At 42.7% G+C, this 21,823-nt stretch overlaps 1 long non-coding RNA gene across 1 annotated transcript in view; it reads left to right on the top strand.

The window, feature by feature from the left end:
• The first annotated feature begins 837 nt into the window (after positions 1–837).
• LOC142602643 (uncharacterized) overlaps positions 838–21,823 on the top strand; it is a 60,431-nt gene continuing 39,445 nt past the window's right edge. Inside the window, exons 1-6 of the long non-coding RNA XR_012836400.1 lie at positions 838–1,240; positions 1,627–1,777; positions 2,603–2,713; positions 4,786–6,921; positions 16,598–16,703; positions 17,177–18,257. This is a non-coding gene — a long non-coding RNA (uncharacterized LOC142602643). The remainder of the gene's footprint in view (positions 1,241–1,626; positions 1,778–2,602; positions 2,714–4,785; positions 6,922–16,597; positions 16,704–17,176; positions 18,258–21,823) is intronic.

Below are 21,823 nucleotides of genomic sequence, written 5' to 3'. Positions count from 1 at the left end.
ACTATCGTCAAAACAGACCGAACTTAGAGAGGGAATTCATCTAATTTATTACTAAGCAAAACAAAGTAGAGGAATGAGAAATAAAACCAAATCTTAAAACACCTCCCCCCACCCCTCCCATCTTCCGGGGCTCAACTTCACTCCCGGCTTCAACCTCCGCCCCCCTCCAGCGGCACAGGGGGACGGGGAATGGGGGTTACGGTCAGTTCATCAGGCGGTGTTTCTGCCGCTTCTTCATCCTCAGGGGGAGGACTCCTCTCATCGTTCCCCTGCTCCAGCATGGAGTCCCTCTCATGGGAGACAGTCCTTCACAAACTGCTCCAGCGTGGGTCTCCTCCACGGGGTGCAGACCTTCAGGAGCAAACTGCTCCAGTGTGGGTCCCCCACAGGGTCACAAGTCCTGCCAGCAAACCTGCTCTGTCGTGGGCTCCTGTCTCCACGGATCCACAGGTCCTGCCAGGAGCCTGCTCCAGCATGGGCTTCCTATAGGCCACAGCCTCCTTCAGGTGTCTCCACCTGCTCCGGCGTGGGGTCCTCCACGGGCTGCAGGTGGAATCTCTACACCCCCTCATCCTCCCTCCATGGGCTGCAGGGGGACAGCCTGCTTCACCATGGTCTTCACCACGGGCTGCAGGGGGATCTCTGCTCGGGCGCCTGGAGCACCTCCTGCCCCTCCTTCTTCACTGACCTTGGTGTCTGCAGAGTTTCTGACATCTTCTCACTCCTCTCTCCAGCTGCAAAAGCTCTCTCTAACTGTTTTTTCTCTTTCTTAAATATGTTATGACAGAGGCGCTGATTGGCTTGGCCTTGGCCAGCGGCGGGTCCGTCTTGGAGCCGGCTGGCATTGGCTCTGTCAGACACAGGGGAAGCTTCTAGCAGTTTCTCACAGAAGCCACCCCTGTACCCCCCCTGCTACCAAAACCTTGCCACGCAAACCCAACACATGCGGGCATGTGATGGCCCAGCAGAGGATGAAATACCGATACTGTAAACAAAGATTGGTGACTTGACTCTCTCTTCCCAAACCTATTTCCCTCCTTTTATAAATAACTTTGGTGCACAGAATGCAAATTTAGGTCATGGCATTATTGCTTCCTCTTTGTAGAGGAGGTTGTTCATTTGAGTTGCTGCTTTCGAGTTCCACCTGAAGCTACAAAGCATTGCAGTCATCATCTGTTTCATGTTCATGCACTGATGTTTAAAGTGCCAGTGCTGGGAGCATGGGGTGAAGGTCAGGTGAGTGTTTCTGTACCTGGCAGGATGCTTAGGATGAGGGGCAGACTTCTCGAGTTGAGAGGTGGAGTGAGCCGCATTGGAGCGAATGGCTGAGGACACCAACGGTCTTGCCACTGCTGTGTTGATTGGCGACTGGCATTTTGTCAGCAGCCAAGGGATTTGGAAAGCTCCATGTTCAGTGTGCTCTGCTATTCACTCCCCTTCTGCAGGGAGAGTTGATTTAATTATGGAGGTATGGGCTGGAATTTTTGGCAGTTATTGTTATCATCAGTGATAAGGATAAATTATTGGCTTAAGCTAACTTTGTCCTCCCTCAGCAATTACATTTCATGCTTACAAGTGGCTGCTAGAATGCTTACTTTTGAATACACTGGTTCTTTTTCTGTGCAGCACAAAAGCCATTTTATAGAAACAGAAGTGCTTGGTATTGGTAGGACATCGTGCCTATGGAGTAACATGCAGTTGTAAGAAAGATCGTCATGGAAAACCAGGATCCTAAGTTCTGATCTCAGCTTGATCTTGACTTGCTGGGTGATATTAGGTGAGTTACTTGACCCTTTAGTGTTTATCGTTCAGTAAACCATGAATCACACGTCCTGTGTACAAGGATATTTATTAAGAATTTAAGAACATCTTTATGGGAACATTCCTGGTGCCATGTTATGTCGGTGATAAGGTTTATATTTTGCATAATTGATCACCTTATGATCCTCAATGTTTTTAACTACTGTATTGATTTCCATTTCTAACAGATACAGACAGAAATATGTCCTCGGCACTTAATGTTCCAGTTAAATGCTATATCACACCCACATTTTTCAGTGCAGTAATATTAAAAAAAAAATCAAACCCAAAACAAAAAAAAAAACCCCAAACCCAAAAATCCAAAACCTCAAAAGAAAAGCAAGCTGTCCAGCCAACTGACAATTAAAGTGTCATGTTTTTTTTCTGAAAGGCCATATTATTAGCTGGCTTCTACCATCTTGAGTGCATGTGAAATAAAAAAAAAAAAAATAATCACGGTGTAGTTGCTTGGCTGGGCTTTGACACTGCTTTGTGTTGGTGATGCAATGACCAAAGTTCAGCCCAGTGGTTTTATGATACAACCAGTGTAGTGAGGTCAGGTTCAGGTTACGGTTTTGGCCTCCTGCTGTGTTTGTTCCCCCCCACACACACACAGAGAATGTGTTGAGAAGTGTTACAGCTGTTCTCTCCTGCCCAACTCCCCCTATTTCTAGGCTTCTTTCTACCTGAACTCTCCTGTGGGATCGACGGTTTTTCAGCTTCTCACTTTTTTGTTGCTGTTACGTATTACAATTCCCCCAAGTTTGTGAAATATCCTTTGCTCATTTTCACTTTCTTCTAGGGGTTGCTTCCCAGATCCTCTTAATTTGATTTGAGAAGTTAGGATTACGTGTAGCCATCAGGTAAAACAACAGTCTTGACTGGACAAAAATGACAGCCACCTGCGTAGAAGGTCAGTTGTTAGCTATAATTAAATGTTGCGTTACGATGCTAGAATATTTTACAAGGTGTAGAACTTGGACAGGCAGTACAGAAACAGCTGCAGATGTGTGTTTACATAGGACAAAAAATAAGAATCTCTGTCAAAGAACGTATTTTTTGCACTGTTTTGTCACAGGTTCTGCAAGGGTGTGTGTGTGTATATATATATATATATATAAAAAAAAAGGTACCACCAATCAAGGAGATAGATATGAATGCTAGCCAAACATGATTCAGATTAGAACAAGACTAAAAAGAGAGAAGACAAACAACATGTCTGTAATATTTGCTGGCTCTCCAGTAATGGCTTACGTAAAAGAAAGTTGGTTATCAATTATTCATCAGAGAATTTATATATCAGTAGAAACACAGAGGAGCGCTAGATATAACTGTACTGAAATTAAAAGGGGAATTAGGTTCACGTATATACCAAACTTCAAGCAGATCTATGTAACATTGACTCCCACCCACCTTTTACCACTCCTTCACTGACACACATCCTGTATTCCATTAACCACGTAATTCACCCCTTGCTGCACTCTTCATTTGTTGTAGCCTCTTAGTTAAATGCACTGTTTCTATATAAAGCATGTCATTAATGAATTTTATTGACAGTTTGCTACTGAACAGCCTAGAGCGGGAGTTGGAGTGACTCAGAGTAGGAAAGGCTGTGCAGCATGCAACTCTCTGTGCTTGAATTTGCAGGGATAACTAAGCCTCATTCTAATCTTCTGAGTTTAGCTCCTCTGATTTCATGCTTTCCACTGGTGCAAATCAGATCCATGCTGATGTCTCTGATGCCACCCAGGTTAGACTGTGCTGTGACTTAGTCATGGCCTTATTCCTTCTGAACTCTCTGACTGTCTAGGACTGATCCTGGGTGCGAGGAAGATGATGTTTACTGGCGTGGTTAGAAACTGCACTCCCTTCTTGGCATCTGGTTTGCAGGAAGGCATCTCTGGCCAGAGCCGCTTTTGTGGTGTCACTTAGCCGCTGCAGCTGCAGAGCTGTGCAATACTTTCACCGGTTGTATGCAGTGGTGACAAAAATAGAGAGAGAGAAGGAGAAATCCCCTAATGGTTGTGGAAATAGTTATTACTTGACTTTCCTCAGTTTTTCATGTATCTTTAATGGTTTCTAAAGATAATCTGATTATATAATCTGGGAAAATATTAGCTTTATATCTAAAACTTAAAAATATATTCAAGAATATTGTTGAAGTGTCCAGAATCCTGAGTGCTCAGACACGGGCAGGAAGGAAGAAAAAGATTTTTTTGATAATTACTAAGATGAAAGAAGCTCACAGCTCATTTGCAAGTGTAATTCTAAGTCCACAAAAATCTGTATTATCACTCTTTCTTTTTACTGGCATAACTTTAAAAATAAAATATCAACAGGAATTCATATGGGTACTATGTTATGAAGAATGTAATTAGAAATAAATGGGAATCATTGATTAAACTGGTTAACCTTACAATGTATGGAATGCTGTAATTCAGACCATCGCTTCTAGTCTTTTAACTGACAGCAGAAAAAACACGGTTAAAGATGTGGTATGTTTACTTGTGATTTTTTCCCCTGCATATCTTTATCCCTGGTTGTATAAAATAATTTTATATTTTATATACATGCATTCAAAAGCAGCAAAATACATAAAAGTAATTTATCATTTTATTGATATAAGTTACTGTTAACTTAAAAGCTGACACTACCTGTTGGGAAAATTGAAATCTGTTTCCTGGGATAGTTGCTACAGAATGAAAGTCATACTTGGCTGTAGTCCTGACACTTTATTAGCATGAGGGGTTTGTCTCCTCCCTGGAAGGTCCTGCATAGCGGTAAAGTGGAGCACCCAGAGTCCTTCCTGCTGTTGCAATTTCTTGCGCTCAGAGTGTGTCCCTCTCCGCCATTTTTGAAACCTCTTCCTTGTAGGTCCTTTGAATTCTGTCACTGGCTGCCAGACCCATAAGGCCCCTCCAGCCTCTACTACATCAGTGCCGAACTCCACTTGTTGTTTTTTTTCTCTCTCTGTTACTTTTTCAGAGAATCCCGAGGGTCCCGTTTGGTCGCTCAGTGGGAGAGCGGAGGGTGGGAGAAAGCTTGCAAGGTCACTTCTGTTTGGAAGCAGCTTCCTTGGCCTCCAGCCCTCCCCTCAGCAGCTGGCTTTCAAATGGCAAGAGAAGGTTTTGTTGATACGACCCAGGGGAAAGGCCCGCTTAGCGTACAAAGGCTCTGCAGAGTCCTTGTGGTCGGGCAGTGATGAGAAAAGCTGCTCCTTTGCAGGGAAGGCTTTATGTTTGTCTCTGTGCATGTCTGTTCTCCCATTATCACTGACTTCAGGGCTGTGTTTACTTTTGCCTGCTTTGAGATAGGTGCGGTGTACAGGCACTTTTGTACTAGGGTAGGGTGTGATCCTGCTCTGTTGCAGTCTGAGAGTTGGAAGTAGATAGTTTACTAATTGGGGTCCCCGAGGGGGTGAGGTGTGGGTCTACCACTGCTTGTGCTGCACTAAGTAGTGATCACACACCAACTTTTAGGCAACCTTACTAGCAAGGTCTAAAGTAATCTTATTTCTGAGGCTTAAAGAGTTACTGCTGTGGAACTGAGTCACTGTAACCTGCTTGGTTCTCACTTACAGCTTTCCCTCACTGCCAAAAATGCTTTAGCACAGACTATCTTTAAGCTAAGCCTTTCTTATTCACAGTCGTGAGTGAGGGCTGGGTATGATCATCACACAGGTGATAAGCAGTAACGCATGAAGCCATAGTGACTTGATTGCCTTGATAACCAAGGAACTCTTTTCTATTTTAAATAAATAATAGATCCTTTTTTTTTTTTTGTGGAAAGACTTAGCGTTCAGCAGAAAAAGAGATGAATGGTAAAATTTCGTGGGTAAGGTATTTAGTGGGTCAGGGAAATTTCTTTCAATGTTTTCAGGTGTTTGTAGTGTTTAGGTTAATCAGTAAATCCAGTAAAATCCTTCTTTGTCCCATAGGTAATGTTCAATATTAAACTTGAGACCTTTGGGAGGAGGAAAGAAGTGCAAAGTGTTTGAATAAGGGAGGTGGACTGCAGGAAGCAGAAGAAAAAGGCCAGGACCCACAGGACTGTTACAGCCGCCCACACAGCAGTGTTGATCTCTCTTTGAGTTGTGATTATCAGCCAGGATCTGACTACTTCCAGGACGAAAGTATTAAAATACAAGAGCATCAATTAGAAAATGTTGGCAATTAGTTGGTAGAGGGAAATGGCGAGGAAAAGGAGAAGGAAGGATGAGATGCCAGTGTGGATGAAATGTCAGTGAAAGAGGCCAGGGGATGTTCCAGAGAAGCAACACACAGAGGTGAGTTGGTGTTTGAACGTGCAGGGAATGAGACAAGGAGGGAGCAGGGCAGTTTGGTTCCATGACGTACAGTTGTGGGATGAACAACTGTTAAAGGGAACTTACAAAGGCATTTGGAAAATCAGTGCTACGTGTAGGCTAGGTTTTGAAGTGTGGATTGAAACAATGATATAAAAATTCTATTTTCTTTAAAAATGAAGAAAGTAATTTTAATGGTATTTTTGAGGACAAAGTGAAAAGTCACAAGTTTGGGGATGACAAATGCTTGCCAGAGCTATAAGCATGACCTTTGCTGGTTGTGATCTAGTACTCAGAGTATTTACATGACCACACATTCTTTTTCAGTTAGAATAATATACTTGTGAGTAACATACCACTTCTGCACCATGCTACAGTGTGCGTGGATATATCTTCAGATGATTGAGGAAAAAAAGCTGAATGTTACCAAGGTATAAAGGGAAATTAATTCAGATATTTAGTATCTAGATGTTACTTTTCTATTTCACAGCATGGTAGCATAAGTGTGGCAGATTTTTCTTGGAAAATTAGGATGCATTCCAGCAGAAACTGATGCAGAGACTCAGCTTTTTCCTAAAAAATAGTTTGCACTTTTCCCCATAGCTAAGTATTTAGAGCTTGCAGGATCAGGGCCTAACAAGCCACACATCCTTCTTTCTTTTTTTTTTTTCTTCCAGGAAAGCAAAACTCTCCATGTTAAAATGATTGGAAATTAAACTTAGGGGGATCTAGAATGTGATTACTTTTTTTAGACAGGATTTTCTTCATAGCTGAATTGGACTGAATCTTTTTTTTTTTTTTCTCTCCTAAACCAGATGGTAAGTGATTCAGTACTTTTAGCAGTAGAAAAATGATTTGTTTTCTTTCCTTGGTAGTTGGTGTGAATGTACTTTTCTTTATCTATTTACATATTACGTAAACACGCTTTACCAGCATTTATGTACATAGTTTACAGTTCTAATTCTGCAGAGAGCCCTGTATAGGCAAGGCCTTGCACATAAAGGGGTTGACATTGCTTACGGAGAGCTGTTCGCATGGAACTCGTGGCAGGGTTGTAACTGTATTTGTATTTTTATGTATGCACTTAAATTTATGACACTGTATGAGGATGCCAACAGAACCGTAAGTCCACAAAACAGATGAGTAACTTTGCACAGTTTACTTTTCACCTAACGAAGTCTCTGGGGATGCCCTTGATCTCTTCTGCTGCCTTCCTGTGATAGCCTGTAGTCCTTGTGACTTTTGAGTAAAAGCTAAAAGCTTTATCCTTATTATCAAGTGTTGGGGTGAGTTCTTCCTGGTGTGCAGGAGGAGCTTGTGACCTTTTGGACTTGCACTGATGCTACCAGGGCTACTGGAAGGGATTCCAGTAATGGCGGAGAGTATTAAAAAAAGCGTCTTTCACATGTGTACCTGATTTCTCAAGGTTATCTGCATCTATGTTTGTTTGTGTATATACAATGTTAAAACTGAATGCTAAATGCAGTGCTGCTCCTTGTTTTGTGCTAAATAAAACATACATGTAAACCATATATGTGCCGTGTCAGCATATGGGAATTTGAGGCAGAAGTTGATAATAGAGTACATTATAGGGAAATAGTATGTTGCAGTGTCCAGGCACTGGTTCCTTATACAAGAAGGTAAAAGCAAGATTGCCCAAGCGGCCTTACGGTTGTCCTTTCCAAGCCATTAAAGAGCTGTTGTGTAAATTTGATCTGCTTTTACCCTAGCTTTGTCTGAGACATAAAACATTGAATGCATAGTCATAATGCTGCTTTACTAAGATGGTAATACTCCAAAAGCAGTGGCCAGTTTCTCTGTTTTCAAATCTGGCTGTACACAGTTGGAGTGGGATTATCCAATTCTCTTCTTGATTCTCACCTCATCTGCGCACGCTTCGGTTGAGTCACTGGGCGTTTGCGCACAGAGGAGCTGGCCCCTTGCTTTGTTTTCCAGGTTTACCAGAGAGTTGAAACCCAGTTCTTAGCATGTCCCACTTTAAAAATGTGACAATCTTCTGCTTCCGTGAAGTCTAGTAAGGAAAAAAAGACACATGAATTAGCATCAGAAATACTGTACTGTGACATGTCAAGTTTTTCCCCTCAATTGAGTTATTCACTGGAAGCGTGGCAGAAGTGGGCCCTTGAAACTAGCACTGCTTTTTTGGCACGGATCAGTAGTCAAGCTGGGGTGATTCACTGTGCCTTGTATCTGTGTAATAAATTACTTTTCGCTTTATGCAAGTGGAATTGTTTGGGGGAGTTTGCCTCTCGGGCTATGTGGCTGTTGATGTGGTCACGCAACGTGGCAGAAAACTGTGTCTGCAGGACACATAATCCCGCGGGATGCTGCTGCGTGGGGTGGCGTGTGAATCCTGTCAGGTCAGGCTGCCTGCTGCGAGGAACGAGAGCTTGTTTGGCCAACACTGTGTGTTATGTACTGAGGGCTGTACCTCTGGACATACCTCATCATGCTTGCAAGCAGTCAATTTTTTTATAATTGGGAATTGCTTTATTACATTACCAGAAAAATAAAAGCACAAAGCAATGGTTGCTAGCTTTTAAATGCAGTATCTATAGAAGAGCAGAACAATAACTCCTTACCCAGCTGTGGGCATGCAGGGGCAGTAGGATTAAGATTTCTGTTCTCTCAGTCTGTTGCTGTGCACGCTCTTGCACTTGTCATTGCCTTCTGACCAGCAGCAGAGTGCTTGCTTCCCAGTGCCACAGTTCCTGGTGTCCCCTGGCACCTAGCCGCCTCTCCCGCACTGGCCAGGCATTGCACTGGGAAGGGTACCGTGCCTGGGAGCGTGGCAGTGGCTGTGACATTTAGAGCAAATGAAGAGAGTCCAGGAGAAGTTAAACCAGATGATGGATCAGTCAAGGAGAATAAGCAAAATCTGCTGTCGGTGTGGAGGGCTCTGAAAAAAACAGGGATGGAGACCAGTTATCTGTTACCTCCTGTGAGCCTCAGGGAGTAAATACTGCGGAGAAAACGTGGCTCAAAGCTTTGAGGACTAAGTAATTGCAGGAAGCTCTAGGTTACTTAGGACATAAGCATGCATTTATAAGCACTGGAAGTACTGAAGAGAGTTTCTTCTGGTTTCAGTTAATAATAGAGCACGTTATGTACAGTTTGTTTGCTTGCTTGCTTCATTTTATTGTGTGTAAATACACTGTAGGAACAATTTTGTCTTTTGTTGAGTGTTACTCAGCTTGTGTGCTTCTTGTAAATCCGATGAATTAAGGGGAATAAGTAACTTGCTCTGGTCTATCTGTGAAACGAGATCCATTTAAAATAAAGGCCCGTGGGGCATACGGAGGGATTGCAGAGGAGTTAGAAGGACGGTGAGCAGAGGAGGTGGTGTGTGCAGCAGAACGGCAGCCTGCAGGCCATGTGTGCCACAGGCACAGCAACTCACTGGTGATGTGAGTTGCCTCGGTGAAAATGGAGTTCTGCTCTCCCATGGGGGGAACAAAACTCAAGCTCCACTGATCTTAGTGGAAATGACGTGGTTTTGCACCAGGGCAAATGAGAACAGAATCTGGCCAACTGTTAATAGCTTTTTGTATTTGGGGCTGAAATAAAGTGGCTGTGTATGCAAATAATTGTGCAAGCGTGACTCCTAAGTGACTTATAAAAGATGAATTCAATATTTAATTGTTGGAAACACAAACTGTTTGGCACAAATTTCCTGGTTTGGCTGAGCTGTACTTGACCTGTGACAGAGAGAGCAAAGGTGATTTTAAGTCCTGGGATCCAAGGGGTCAGTCTGTAACGTAACTCAAGGCAGAGCCAGTGCATTGGCTGCTTTGTAATTACAGATGCTTATTTTGTGTGCAAACCCAGTTGATTCATTATCTTTTATTTCCATTATCTCATCTCAATCTTTATGTGTGAATCTGAGCTGTTTTACTTCAAGGGGGTGGCACATAACTAGAATTAAAAAAAAAAAAAAAAGGTTGATAACAAGAAGTTGGTTGTTTTGATATAAAGATGTTGTGATGTAACCAAAATTATAAAATTGGCTAAATCTGTGTGCAGAATCTGAAAACTTCATGGGAAGCCTAACAAGTCGAAAATAACCTTTCTTCTGCTCTCTACCCTGCATTTCTTGCAAGATTTTGACCCATGGCTTGGAACAGGGATAGTTTAGCTCTTAGAATATAAAAGAGACAATTAGAAGCAATCACATTGCTGTAGCTTAACACACTGTCACTCCTCAGCTGCGCTTCAGGACCTCTGCTCTCACATCCTGTGGTGAAATGATACCTGTTGGCTTCAGCTGTCTTCATGTCGGTAAATTCTTAAACTGTGGTAATCAGCTGTCCTTATACCTAGAAATATGTCCATCCCATTCAAACTCCGGAGAACAGAGAATGTTTTTTGTGAGGCTGACATTTAAAAATGCTTTCATGTTTCAAAGAGCCTCCAGAATTTGACGAAGTAAATTTTACTTATGCAAACTCTTTTTTTTCCCCCCTCTCCTATAATTTAAAAGTGACAGTACAAGTATGGATGGTGTGGAGAGACATCAGATTTTGTTGGGACATAAGCGTGAGCCTGGAGCTGATAGGGTATGTTTGAAAATAGTTCCTGGCAAAAGTTGTGTTGGCTGAGAATCAGGAGCTTGCATCCAGTTGACATCACTGGAAGATGCACACACAAAGCGAAAGTACTATGTGGCCTTTAAGCTTCTGTTCTTGTGGTACATGAGCTTTTATACTACACAGAAGAATTGAACCATTCACTTTTCTAGGTAATTGAAATAAAATAGGTGTCTGTGATCTATTCCAGTCTGCTCTGTCTGGAGTATGCCTCCATGACTTTAACGAAGTGGCATGTATGCACAAAAGAAGGCTCTTTGGATGGAAACACTGTAATGCAGGACTTGTTAACTGATGATACTTGATAATTTTTGAAGAGATGAGTACAACAGTTGCTGCTGATCTAGATCATCGAAATAACTTGAGGGAATATGTTCACCAAAGTGAAATGTTCTCTAAAATGCTTGCTAACAGGTTACTTATGCTTGTTTACTCCAAAAGTAGAATCTTTTCCCCTAAGCCAAACGGAAAATTAGATGTTCTTCTTGTTTAAGTATATGAGGAGTAACTGTGAAAATTGGTTGAGTTACATTGATGTTAAGTAAGTGTCACCAGTGGAAAATCAGACCCAGGGCTTTTTTTGTGCGTTTGGCCAAAGGAAGGGGCATTTCCATTTTCTGTTGCTGATTGAGTTCCCCTATGATCTTGTCTAATATTCAGAAACACTGAAACCATATCAAGAATATGGTATCTCTTGTGCCCTACCACACAGAAAAATCATGCAATCAAGTTCCCCATTTGTGTGCGAGTCTTTGTCCTTTTAGATGCAGGCTCTCTGGGACAGGAGCTGCCTGTCGCTGCGCCCGAGCCTGTGGGCACTGCTAGAATAGAGAGAGCAGCTTTCCATCCGCTCTGCTGTTTGGGCGTGACTGAGGGCCGAGGTGGAAGGCTGGTGGCTGGCTGGCTTGCTTTTCTAGGTGAGCCCGATGAAGCAGGTGGATTGCATGAGGAGTCTCATGTTGCTGTGGCTGGCACCAAGCGTGGCTGGATGCATCAGAAATCCCAGAGCTGCTCAGCTCTAAGTCCTGGCTATGCGTCTACAGCACCGGTCTCCGGGGAACTGAGGTTACGAGATCGGAGGATTCAAGTTGCATTAAGAGGCCAGTCCCTGGGGGTTTAGGAGCGATAGCAGAATACTTACAACTTGCTTTCACTTTGCGTGACACAGGATTTGTTCTCCCTTGCAGATGACTTCTCCAGTGCTGCTTGGACGTGCCTGCTGCTCTGTGATTGCTCTTAAAGCCTTGGTTTGACACTAGCCTCTGGTGTGCTGTGGGCCAGCAGATCCACATAGCAGCAGGCACACCAGTCTTCCTGCAGAGATTTAAAGGAGTTTTGGAGAAATTGAGTGATTCAAAACTTTGCCACTCTCTTCTCTGGCAGTTCCCTGGATTTGAGGTGTCCCTTGTCTCTGGCACAGCTGGGCAGCAGGCTGGGGAGGAAAGCAGCACTGGCTATATTGTCATTCAGGTGCGTAGGGCTGCTGATGTTAGGTGCTGTAAGTGTAAGTGTTTTGAGAGGAGGTTTGTAGGTGAGGAAGAAGCATTGCTGTGAGGTGAACTGGAGGGATGGTACTTTGACATCTTGGCACACAGGGCAGGCTGAGGAGAAGGAGTAAGACAGAAAGAAAATCCTCTTAATCTGGGCAACGTCAGCTTGTCATCATCAGTTCAGTAGTGATGTACCTGCAAGCCTACTGCTGCCTGCTTTGCAAGGGGCAGATCATTAATGACAAGGCATGGCAGAGTGCAGCATGCTTAGGGCTTTGAGGTGCTGACGAGCTGATACCATCCAGAATAACTCCAGAGAGCATGGTCGTGTCCAACACGAGGTACAGTTTTAAGAACTGAAAAAAGCTGTTATCCAGCATGTCACCCTTGAAGACAACATGTGGCATACATGCTGTAACCTAAAACTCCCTCGCTTTCTGCACCCCAGCAGCTGCATACATGCATTCAGCTTCTCCTTAGTGTGAGCCACAAGGTGAAAATCAACATAGCACAGGGATCAGAAGAGCTTTGGGCTTCATTAGGCTAGCTGGATGTGCAGCTGTCCTGTGCCTTTTGACCTGAGAAGCACTGGAGTGCCTGGGTATCCGTGTTGGAGTGGAGCGGGCTTACCGTTAAGGTGTATAGATCTCTGGCAAGACTGAGAGCACAGGCAATTTTTGTAGGTCAGAGAGAGTGTAGGACTGAGGTAAGAGAATGCAAGAGCACAGTCTTTATATAGCTGCTAAGCAGGGAGCAAGAAAGGATTTTACTGTTTGTGGCTGGAGGGATGGAGCGAGGAGTGATGGATCAGGTAGAGAAGAACCTGGTTGGGCTGTAGGGTAATTGTACAGCGTACCCAGAGCTTGCAATTTATCCCAGACCTGACTGGAAATGTTCTCGTATTCTTCAGTAGTGCTTACAAGCATCTGATAGTCACTGTGCTGGGCACCTGGCTCGCTGCCAAAGCACTGACAGTTTGCCCCCTCTTGTTTGTCATACATACCTGCAGATTTAATACTTTTCTTTTGGAGAATACAGCACTTTCCTATCCTGTGAAACAATGATTCTCTTCTGCCATTCTCATGGAGATGTGATGTGATGATATCACTTCCTAGTGAGGGGCTGGTGAATCACTTTGTTGGTGTTCATGAATCACTTCTTTGCTACCAGTTTCTGCACTGGTCTTAATATAATTTCCAAAAGCAAAAATCGTCATTTCAGAGACCTTTTACTTTTTGTTAAAGAGACAATACTGGAATTATCTTGTTGCATAATGTACTGATCCCAAGCTCAGTGTGCTGCAGAGGAGCTCTCCCAAATCTATTTGTGTAGCTGAAGGCATTGCCACCTATCCAGTCGATCTCCTCCCCGGCAGTGGAGAGCTTGCTTGCAGCTGGGTGGGGAGAGGGAGCGTACGTGTTTGTCTCACAGGCTCTGGTGCGTAGTCCGATAACTTAGTTTAAAGTTTAAAGCTCTGCTGTGGGTCTGATAACCTCTTGCATGGGAGCAGAAGTGCTCTGAGGTGTCATGGCTAGGGGTGCAAAGGCTCTTCTGCTAGTTGAGAGCCTCCAATATCTTATTGCCTACCTAGGAAGTGTAACTGGTTGTTCATCTCCTTCAGCTTTGCACCTCAAGTGGTATAAAGAAGGCAGGAAGCAGGAGTAAATAGGTCCTTGGAATTTCCTTGTCCAAGGGAGGAACAGACAGCAGGTTGTGTGGTTGTATTGAGGCAATGTCAAAGGTCTTCGACAGGCATCTTTTTATGCATTGGCACAGGGCTTTTTCCTGGGGAAGAAGGAGTTGTGCATGGTGTGAATACGATCTTGTGAGGCTAAAGGCACTTGTGGTTTATTCTTGGCAAAGCCTGAGCCTGCTTTAAGTCATCTTTATGACAGTACTAATCTGGCAACCGAAGGGTCAGGAAATTGCACGGGAATCGCAGAGGTGCCTTTGCCCATTACCTTGTTTGATGGGCCAGGCATCCCTCCATCACAAAGATCCAACCCTGACCAAATGCAGCACGGGCTCTGGCAAGCCCACTGCTGTCCTCGGAGGAGATTTCTCTATTGTTTTGTTTTGACTGTTAGGCCTTTCCCTTTCTCTGTGATACGTTGCATGTTCCCAGCTGGTATTTGTAACATGTTCAGTAGAATTTTAAAATGAAACTTCTTTGGAGGAGGTCAGCGTGCCGTGTGGGACGTGGCCTGTGCGTGGGCAGCATCTGACAGATTCCTGTCACTGTTACCCAACAGGCTTGTCAGAAATGACAGCACCTGCCTGTGGACTGCACTAACACAGCAGTACTAGCCAAAATGGGAAGTGTTGATGGTATTGTTTGCTCTGTGTGTTCATATTCATAGTCTCCCCACACTATTATGGGCGCACTGTAAATGTCTGGAGGGATAGTTACATGTGTTAGGATAATGATACCAGATTCCATTCAGTTCTGAGGAGCTGATGTGTAATTATTGTAAGAGAAAAGCAGCACCGAAGGTTGCTTAAGAGTTTTTCAGTTATCAGTGACTTTTCTGCACACAGGCAGGTAAGGAGGTAACCTATCCGAAAGATTTCTCATTCCAGAATTTGTGCCAGGGATCAGATCTTCCTGACCCCATTGCTGGGAAGCTCTGTTCTCACATTTACACTGTGCCTACATGCTGGAGATTTTCCTGTTTCATTTCTCTTTTGTGATGGATGGAATGACTTTAAACCTGTTTGGAAGGTTATTTGACTTTTTCTGCCCATGTTGCAGCTGTTAGTGTGTTTCATGTATGTTATTAGCGTGCCGTAGCAGAATGCTGGTTTGTGCCCAACAGGGATTCTCAAAATAGTCATTGCTTCACCCTCTCTTAAGCTTGTCTGCAATCCAAGCTGCTTAATTTTCCATGTGGTCTGCTGTCGGCCTCCTATTGTAAATTATCTGTCCTTGTAACCCACAGCCTGATTTTTCTTACTCTGTTCAATGGAACTACTCACCATTGAGTTTAGTAAATCAGGTTGGTGTTAAGAGAATACCTGTGAGAATTTCCAAGTTGCGTGATTTGTACTTATTTTGTAAGTTTTGTAAGGCTGTTTGGTTCCCTGCTGCCCTAGTCTGAAATATACGGCCTTGGAAATAGGTTGATTTGAATGTAACTTTTTTTTCATTTGCAGTCCCTGGAGGATTGTAATTGCAGCATTGCCTTGTGACTGTGCTGAATTAAGAATCAGCACAGCTGAAATTCCCAGACCAAAGGATATGATGGCTACTAGTAACCTTGGTGCCTTTTTTATGCTTTTTTTTCTAAACAATATCTTTTTGCCTTGTATATGGTCAGTGTTTTTGGAAGAAGAAGTTATTTCTTAGGTACCTATTGAAATTTAAGAAAATCATGGGTTCTCTTCCACCTTATGTGCACACCTTCTCCTTTCGTATGCTTTGGTGTTGTAAACTGATCATCTCTTTCCATTGTTATAAGAAAACATTTAAATAACACACTGTTTTATAGAGAAAGAAAAGAGAAAACCAGCAACTTTGTACTCTGCCTGTAGGAGCTCTAAGTATGGCAAAATTAGCAAATATGAAAGGTAGGCCAGCAGATAAGAAGGGAGCGAAGTTGCAGATGCTAAATAAAGACAGGATGAGATTGTTCAAAGAGGCAGGAGGAAGGACAGAGGATACTTGGCAAGACAGACCCAACAATATGAGTCAGTTTTGCTCCCACGGAATCTGAGTGTTATCCCAGAGTCACGGAAATTCAACATCCAGAGCCCTCTCAGGGAGAGATCTTAGCCCAGAGGGCGGCATGGGATAAGGCTCAAAGCATGGAGAAGAAGAGGAGACACGCAAGAACCACAGACTATAGGAACAAGAAAAATAGAGAGTGAGTAGGGAGGAAGAAAAGCAGAGGGCTTGGGAGCAGCATGGGATAGGCCTGTGTAAATGTGAACTGGGACCTTGGGTAAAGTCAAAGGGAGTTTTCCCAAAAATAACAGTGGTCTCAAGGCCAGCCCAAGAGCTTGAATTTGACCCGAAGGTAGAGAGAATTATAGCAATTCTGCTATGCCTTAGTTCTGTATTTGGAATTTCAAGCTTTGTTTTGCCTCTGGAGTCCTCAATCTTGCACAGTCCCATTATGCAGTGGTGGGCAACGCAGGGTTTAGTGAGAGAGAGTTCCTATCCTTGGGCAGCTGCACCCATCATGTGCATTTTTAGTAAAGGCTGTCCCCAGAGTGAAGGTTAGCTGGTGGAACTAACAACAGTGGCTTTTTGGAAAGCAACACTGAATTTGCCATAGCTACAACCTGGTAGCATTTTCCTCAGCCAAGCATTGGGACTGTGTGTGGAGAGCTCTGTTTGATAAAATCTGGGGCAGCTGAAGGGCAGACAGGCTATTCTGGTGCTTCTGTGTCTACAGGAGAAGGTGGAGGCGTACCTGTGCAACATGGGGAAATACCGGTGCATGCTGAAACTTTCCCTAAAGTGCTCTGATTAGAAGATGCAAATGTGATGCTTTAGAAAAGGTAATTTGCTGGCAGAAGAAAAACTAGTAATGAGCTGAACAATTAGCTTATCTTTCACCTTCTAGATACTTTAACAGCTGAAGATTTAAAATTAATCTAGAAGAAGTTAGAGTATTAATTTGAGGCTGTTAAAGTCTTCCTGATCAATTTATGGTGTTCTTTTGGAGGGATAGTGTCTGTCTTCAAGTTAGCTTAACACTCACTTTATTATTGTTACTGGTCAAATTAATTGCTGTCTTTGTCAGAGATCACAAACCCTCCACAAATCTGATTGTATTTACTTATGTGTTTTCATTTCTTGAAAGACGAAGATGTATAGAAAAAGTAAGGGAACTTTGTTGGCGTGAGGAATCAAAATTGGATTTTCAGTACATCTTAATAGTGTACAGGAATCCGTAGAACTTACCTGAAAGTTTATATGAATTTTAAGGTTTGCTCTTGTTCCACATGCGTCTTTTCCTCTCCCTTCCCAGTTATTGTTTCAAAAATGTCAGAGGAACCGCAACCGAGCATTTCTCCTGTTCCCACCTGTGCTTTGGGATACAAAAGAATAACATTAGCACACAGAGACCTTGACTTCCTCTTGGATGCATCTGGACGATTTTATTAGGCAGTCCACTGTGCCTGTGATCAGTCTGAGAGCAGCTGATGATGAGCATCGCCAAGATATGGTATTGGGCTGTTGATCAATTTTGTGTCTCTCAGAAGACTTGAAAAATTAGATTCATGAAACATCACTCTCATAAGCCACAGCCTCACTATGAGGACATTAGGGCAGCCACAACTGTACAAAGTGTCTTCACCGGCAATCTTTCACCCTCTGACAAATCTTTTCTTCTTGAAGGTAACTGTGGGTGGTCTCCTTTGTCTAATTTCTGTAAATTCGGTACATCACTTTCTAGTTATGCAGCTGATACTCGTGTTTATATGAATGGCTATTTAAAAAAGGAAAGATCAGATGTTTGTTGTTTCATTTCAACATAAATCAAACTTTGTAGTCACATAGCAATTCTAGTCTAGCCCCAGGAATAGCTTTAGTATTGCTAAGTGTCTGGAGAGTATTGACTACAGAGACATGATTTTAAGCAGGCTATAATAGTTTCTACAGCTGTTAACAGTTCGCAGAAGAAAGGCAGTATTATTCATCGGTGTTTAAAATGTGCATGACTTGCATTGCACAGAAGTCAGATTGGGAGAATGTCAGAATTTTTTTTCTGAAATTCTGCCAGGAAAGTCTTCAATAACTGGAGAAATTCTTTTCACTGGTGAAATCAACATGCAGCACATTGTGTTATTATAATTGCTTATAGCTCACCATGAAAGTTGTCTTTGTATGCGTGGATGTACGGCTTGTACTGTTTTGTTTTTATTTATTCTGCATTCTTTATTATAATGTTCTTTCCTTTTTTCCAGACCAGAAAGATTGTTATTGAGCCTTCCACAAAGCTGAAATAATGCTGTGTGTTAAAAAAATGTTAACAATTTGAAGAAGTTATAAAAATTTATAAGTTGACTGAATACTTTGGAAATTTCTGCATATTTTAATATAAATAGGTAATGCAAATGTTTGTTCTTTGCATTTAGAGGTGGGTCTCTGTTTTCTAAAGGTCTTGTATATAAATTTGATTCTTACAATTACATTAGAACAAACCCAGTATTTTTTTAGATTGTATAATAGGAAAAATGTATTCACGAAAGACGCAGAACATGCATGGGTATCTCGGAATGTCATATAGTCATGAAATTTAACATAAATAGTATCAGTTGTTTGAATGACTTCATTAAGTGCATTTAGGGGACTGCCTGTTGCAGTCAGCTGAGGTCTTTCCATTCATTTCTGCGGGTCCTGGGCTAGCCCACAAAGAAAAACACCGTGCTGCAGCTAACTGAGAAATAGGAGGTGATTTCTTTATAGATAGCGTGAAGTTCCAGATTGCACTGGTAGAACTTGCATAGAAATTCAGTCACAGAAAATCGAAGAAATCACAGAAGGCAAAGGAGTTATTTCAGATGAATTTGGTGTTAGCGAGGATCTCATATTCATATGGGCCTTATTCATAACTAAAATCATAAAACAGAACAAGAGTGTCCAAAAGAAAGAAAATAAGAGCAGAAATAGGTGAAAGGGAGGAGGTGAGTGACAGAATACTGGCAAGTGAGCAAGGACCTAAATGATGACAGGCAGCTTTAACAAAGACTAGTCCAAAATGGCAACAGTTCAAATGTCGTGATCCACTGGAGATGCTGGTCACATAAATACCTGAAAAGCCAGGCATCAAGCTGCTCTTTTGGGAGGGTGGAGGGGAGCAGTGTGAGTTTTGGGTGGTTGTACAGTGTGGAAAGGGTTTGTTAAGTCTGGTATTCTAAGGCAATTTCTCCACAAGCAAGTATAGTAGCAACTAGAAGTGGACCTGGAGAGCTGTAGCTCGAGTGAGGTCCCCTGGACTGCACGCTGCGTGCAGCTGCGGTGCTTGGCCTGTGCTGCCGGGGTACCTCTGCCAGCTTCGTTTGGTCTGAAAGGAATCCAGTCTGCGCGCTTGGGGACTGCTCCGTGATGCAAAGCAAAGCACGGTAAGCGAGCATTTGAGGGGCTGGCTTCAAAAGCACACTGCTGCTCCAAATGTGCACGCTAATGTAGAGGCGCCCTGCGAAACTTTATGGTGGGAGTGGTGACGTGGGACAGAGCAGAGGGAGTACGGCACCTGAAGAGGTCACCAAGCTGTAGTGAAGGGTAAGCGCTGCAGGAAGGAGAAAGGGAGAATGATTGATGCAAGGCTGTGTAGGCATGTTTAAAAGAATAAAAGGGATGCAGTCCCCTTAACATACGTCTTAGAAGGAGGATTGTGGGATGGTTTTGTCCAATGAAACAATTATTACCCAGTGAGTAAGTTCACTCCAGAAGGGACAAAAATGCCTTTTAGACGTGTGCAAGGTGACAGCGAAGTTAGCTAAAGCTTTGCAGTGTCTGCCTTCTCCTCAGGATAAAGAACTCCTTAGGAAAGTTGGTGCCTATCTTAAGGTTACTGTAATTTAGTATTTCAGGATGGACTCTCTCCTGACATACCGCCTGTGAAATTTTGATGGGGCTAGAAGCACTTTGTAACACCAACTCTTTTAAGAAGCATGCAAAACTAATGCACAAAAGTCTCGGGTTTTCAATGTGCAGTTTTTATAGATCGTTTTCTCAAGACATCCTGGAACATGCTTTGCTGTGTTGAAAGGCTTTCTTGGTCATTGTGACCAGTGCTATGGAATAACACTGCTGCTAGCTGGCGGTTTGCTCTGTAGAAAGCTGCTTATAATTTCCAAACACTGCTTTCCAAATGGAATCACTATGGTAAATGAACCCTTTTAAACTTAAACTCACAAAACTGAATTCAGTTTAGGAAATAGTGTTGATTCTTCAATCTTTTGTGAGTCACTTCCACTGTAACATTCTCTGGAATCACTCATTTTTGAGTGTTAAAAATGACTGGTTGGTAATGGGGAGTTACAGATTCAGAGGTATCTCCACGTTCCCTGTCAGTATGCCACTTCATACTATATTTATTCTCACAAGGCCTGTTATATAAAAGTACCATTTTACTGAGCGGAGGCACATAGAGAATAAACGATGTAGATAAGTCTGTGTAAGGAGACATATTGCAGAACTGAGCTTGGGTTTCCTCAGCTTACAATGAGAAATTAGCCGCTGGACTAGCTCTCTTCTTGTTCCGCAGCACAGTTATATTCCTTTCTAGCTCTTGGTTGTCCCATCCAAAAATGCTGCTGCAGATAACAGCGATCAGGTGAGTCTGAATGTTATCAGAAAGCTGATAGGTTTCTTAGCTTTAGTGGCAGGATTATGTCAAATAACGTGATGGTTAGCTGAGACAAATGTGTTTGGTACCTAAACATAGCATGTTTATGTACGCCAGTACTTTGAAAATGAGGAAAGCAAAAAATGTATGGACAATAGGTTCTTGTCAAGAACTGGTATCCTTGCTACAAGCAATGGGCATACACAAGTTTGGCTTTTGAACTTTGCTAAAATGATTTGCTAATAAGATTTTGGCTTATGAAAGACGATGAAATGCACGAGCTGAATACAAACGTCTTTACTAGATCTTGTCAGCAGTTGCGAAGATAAATTTTAACAATGTTAGGATTTTCTGGGCCCCTTTCAAAATGACTGTGTTGCCTCGCTAAATACACTGATTGTTGTATGTCTTTGTCCAAGAACAGTTGGCCATAATTGCTTCTGAGCAGTATTTCCTTGGAAGCTCTCAGATAACAAAAGGCAATCCAGAGATCTCTGACGGAATCTCTACTTAGAAACTGGCCATGTTCAATCTGTAAAGTATGTAGAATTTTTTTTTTCCTGGGGAAAGGCAGAAGAGGGCAATAGGTGCAGGATGTGGAGGGAAGAAGCAGTGCCACGACCCTACAGCATTTCTGCATGTTGAGTCATGGAGTGACATTTAAACAATTCTCACTGCGCCCAATATGAAAAACTATAATCCAGGTCAAATTGCTGGCTGTGCTCAGAGAGAGCTGAGGAAGAAAAAGGTCAAGGCACTTACCCATAGGTAGCCTTTCCTGTGTTTCAGATGTTGGGGGAGCTTACCAAATAGCCAAATGGGTCTTTAATACTTTTTTTTTTCTTCTTCTTCTTTTTTCTTTCTTTGAGGGAATGAATGGCTCCGGACTTTCCATCTTTAGAGCTGGTGGTTTCCACACCACAGTGATTCAGTCAGCATGAACTCTTGACCAAATCCCAGTTTATATCCTGGTTTTGTTTTTCTAAAATATTTTACATTTAGCAGAGCATAAAGGCCTCCCTACTATGTGACAGTGTAAGAAGGAGAGCCATGCTCTTTTTACCAGTTAGCTCTCAAAGGACAGTTCTCTGCTTCTGAAAACATTGCATCTGAAGCAACTGTAAAGGAATCACTGAATTTTGACTAAAACTAAGACCAAATTTTTACATGCTCCTAGCTTTTTGATGCTGCGTGTTTATGTGGAATTTCCTTTGAGGTTTAATAAGGTCTCATTTTTATTTGAGAAATATGCCCTGCCTGAAATGTTGTAAGGTTTAATCAGTGTGTTATTGCATAAGAAACTCATATACATTTGTTTGG

Source organism: Balearica regulorum, chromosome 7, assembly GCF_011004875.1.
Source record: "Balearica regulorum gibbericeps isolate bBalReg1 chromosome 7, bBalReg1.pri, whole genome shotgun sequence".
Classification (NCBI taxonomy): Eukaryota; Metazoa; Chordata; class Aves; order Gruiformes; family Gruidae; genus Balearica; species Balearica regulorum.
The sequence above is the reverse complement of the archived record's forward strand: the minus strand, read 5'-3'. Positions and strand labels throughout refer to the sequence as shown.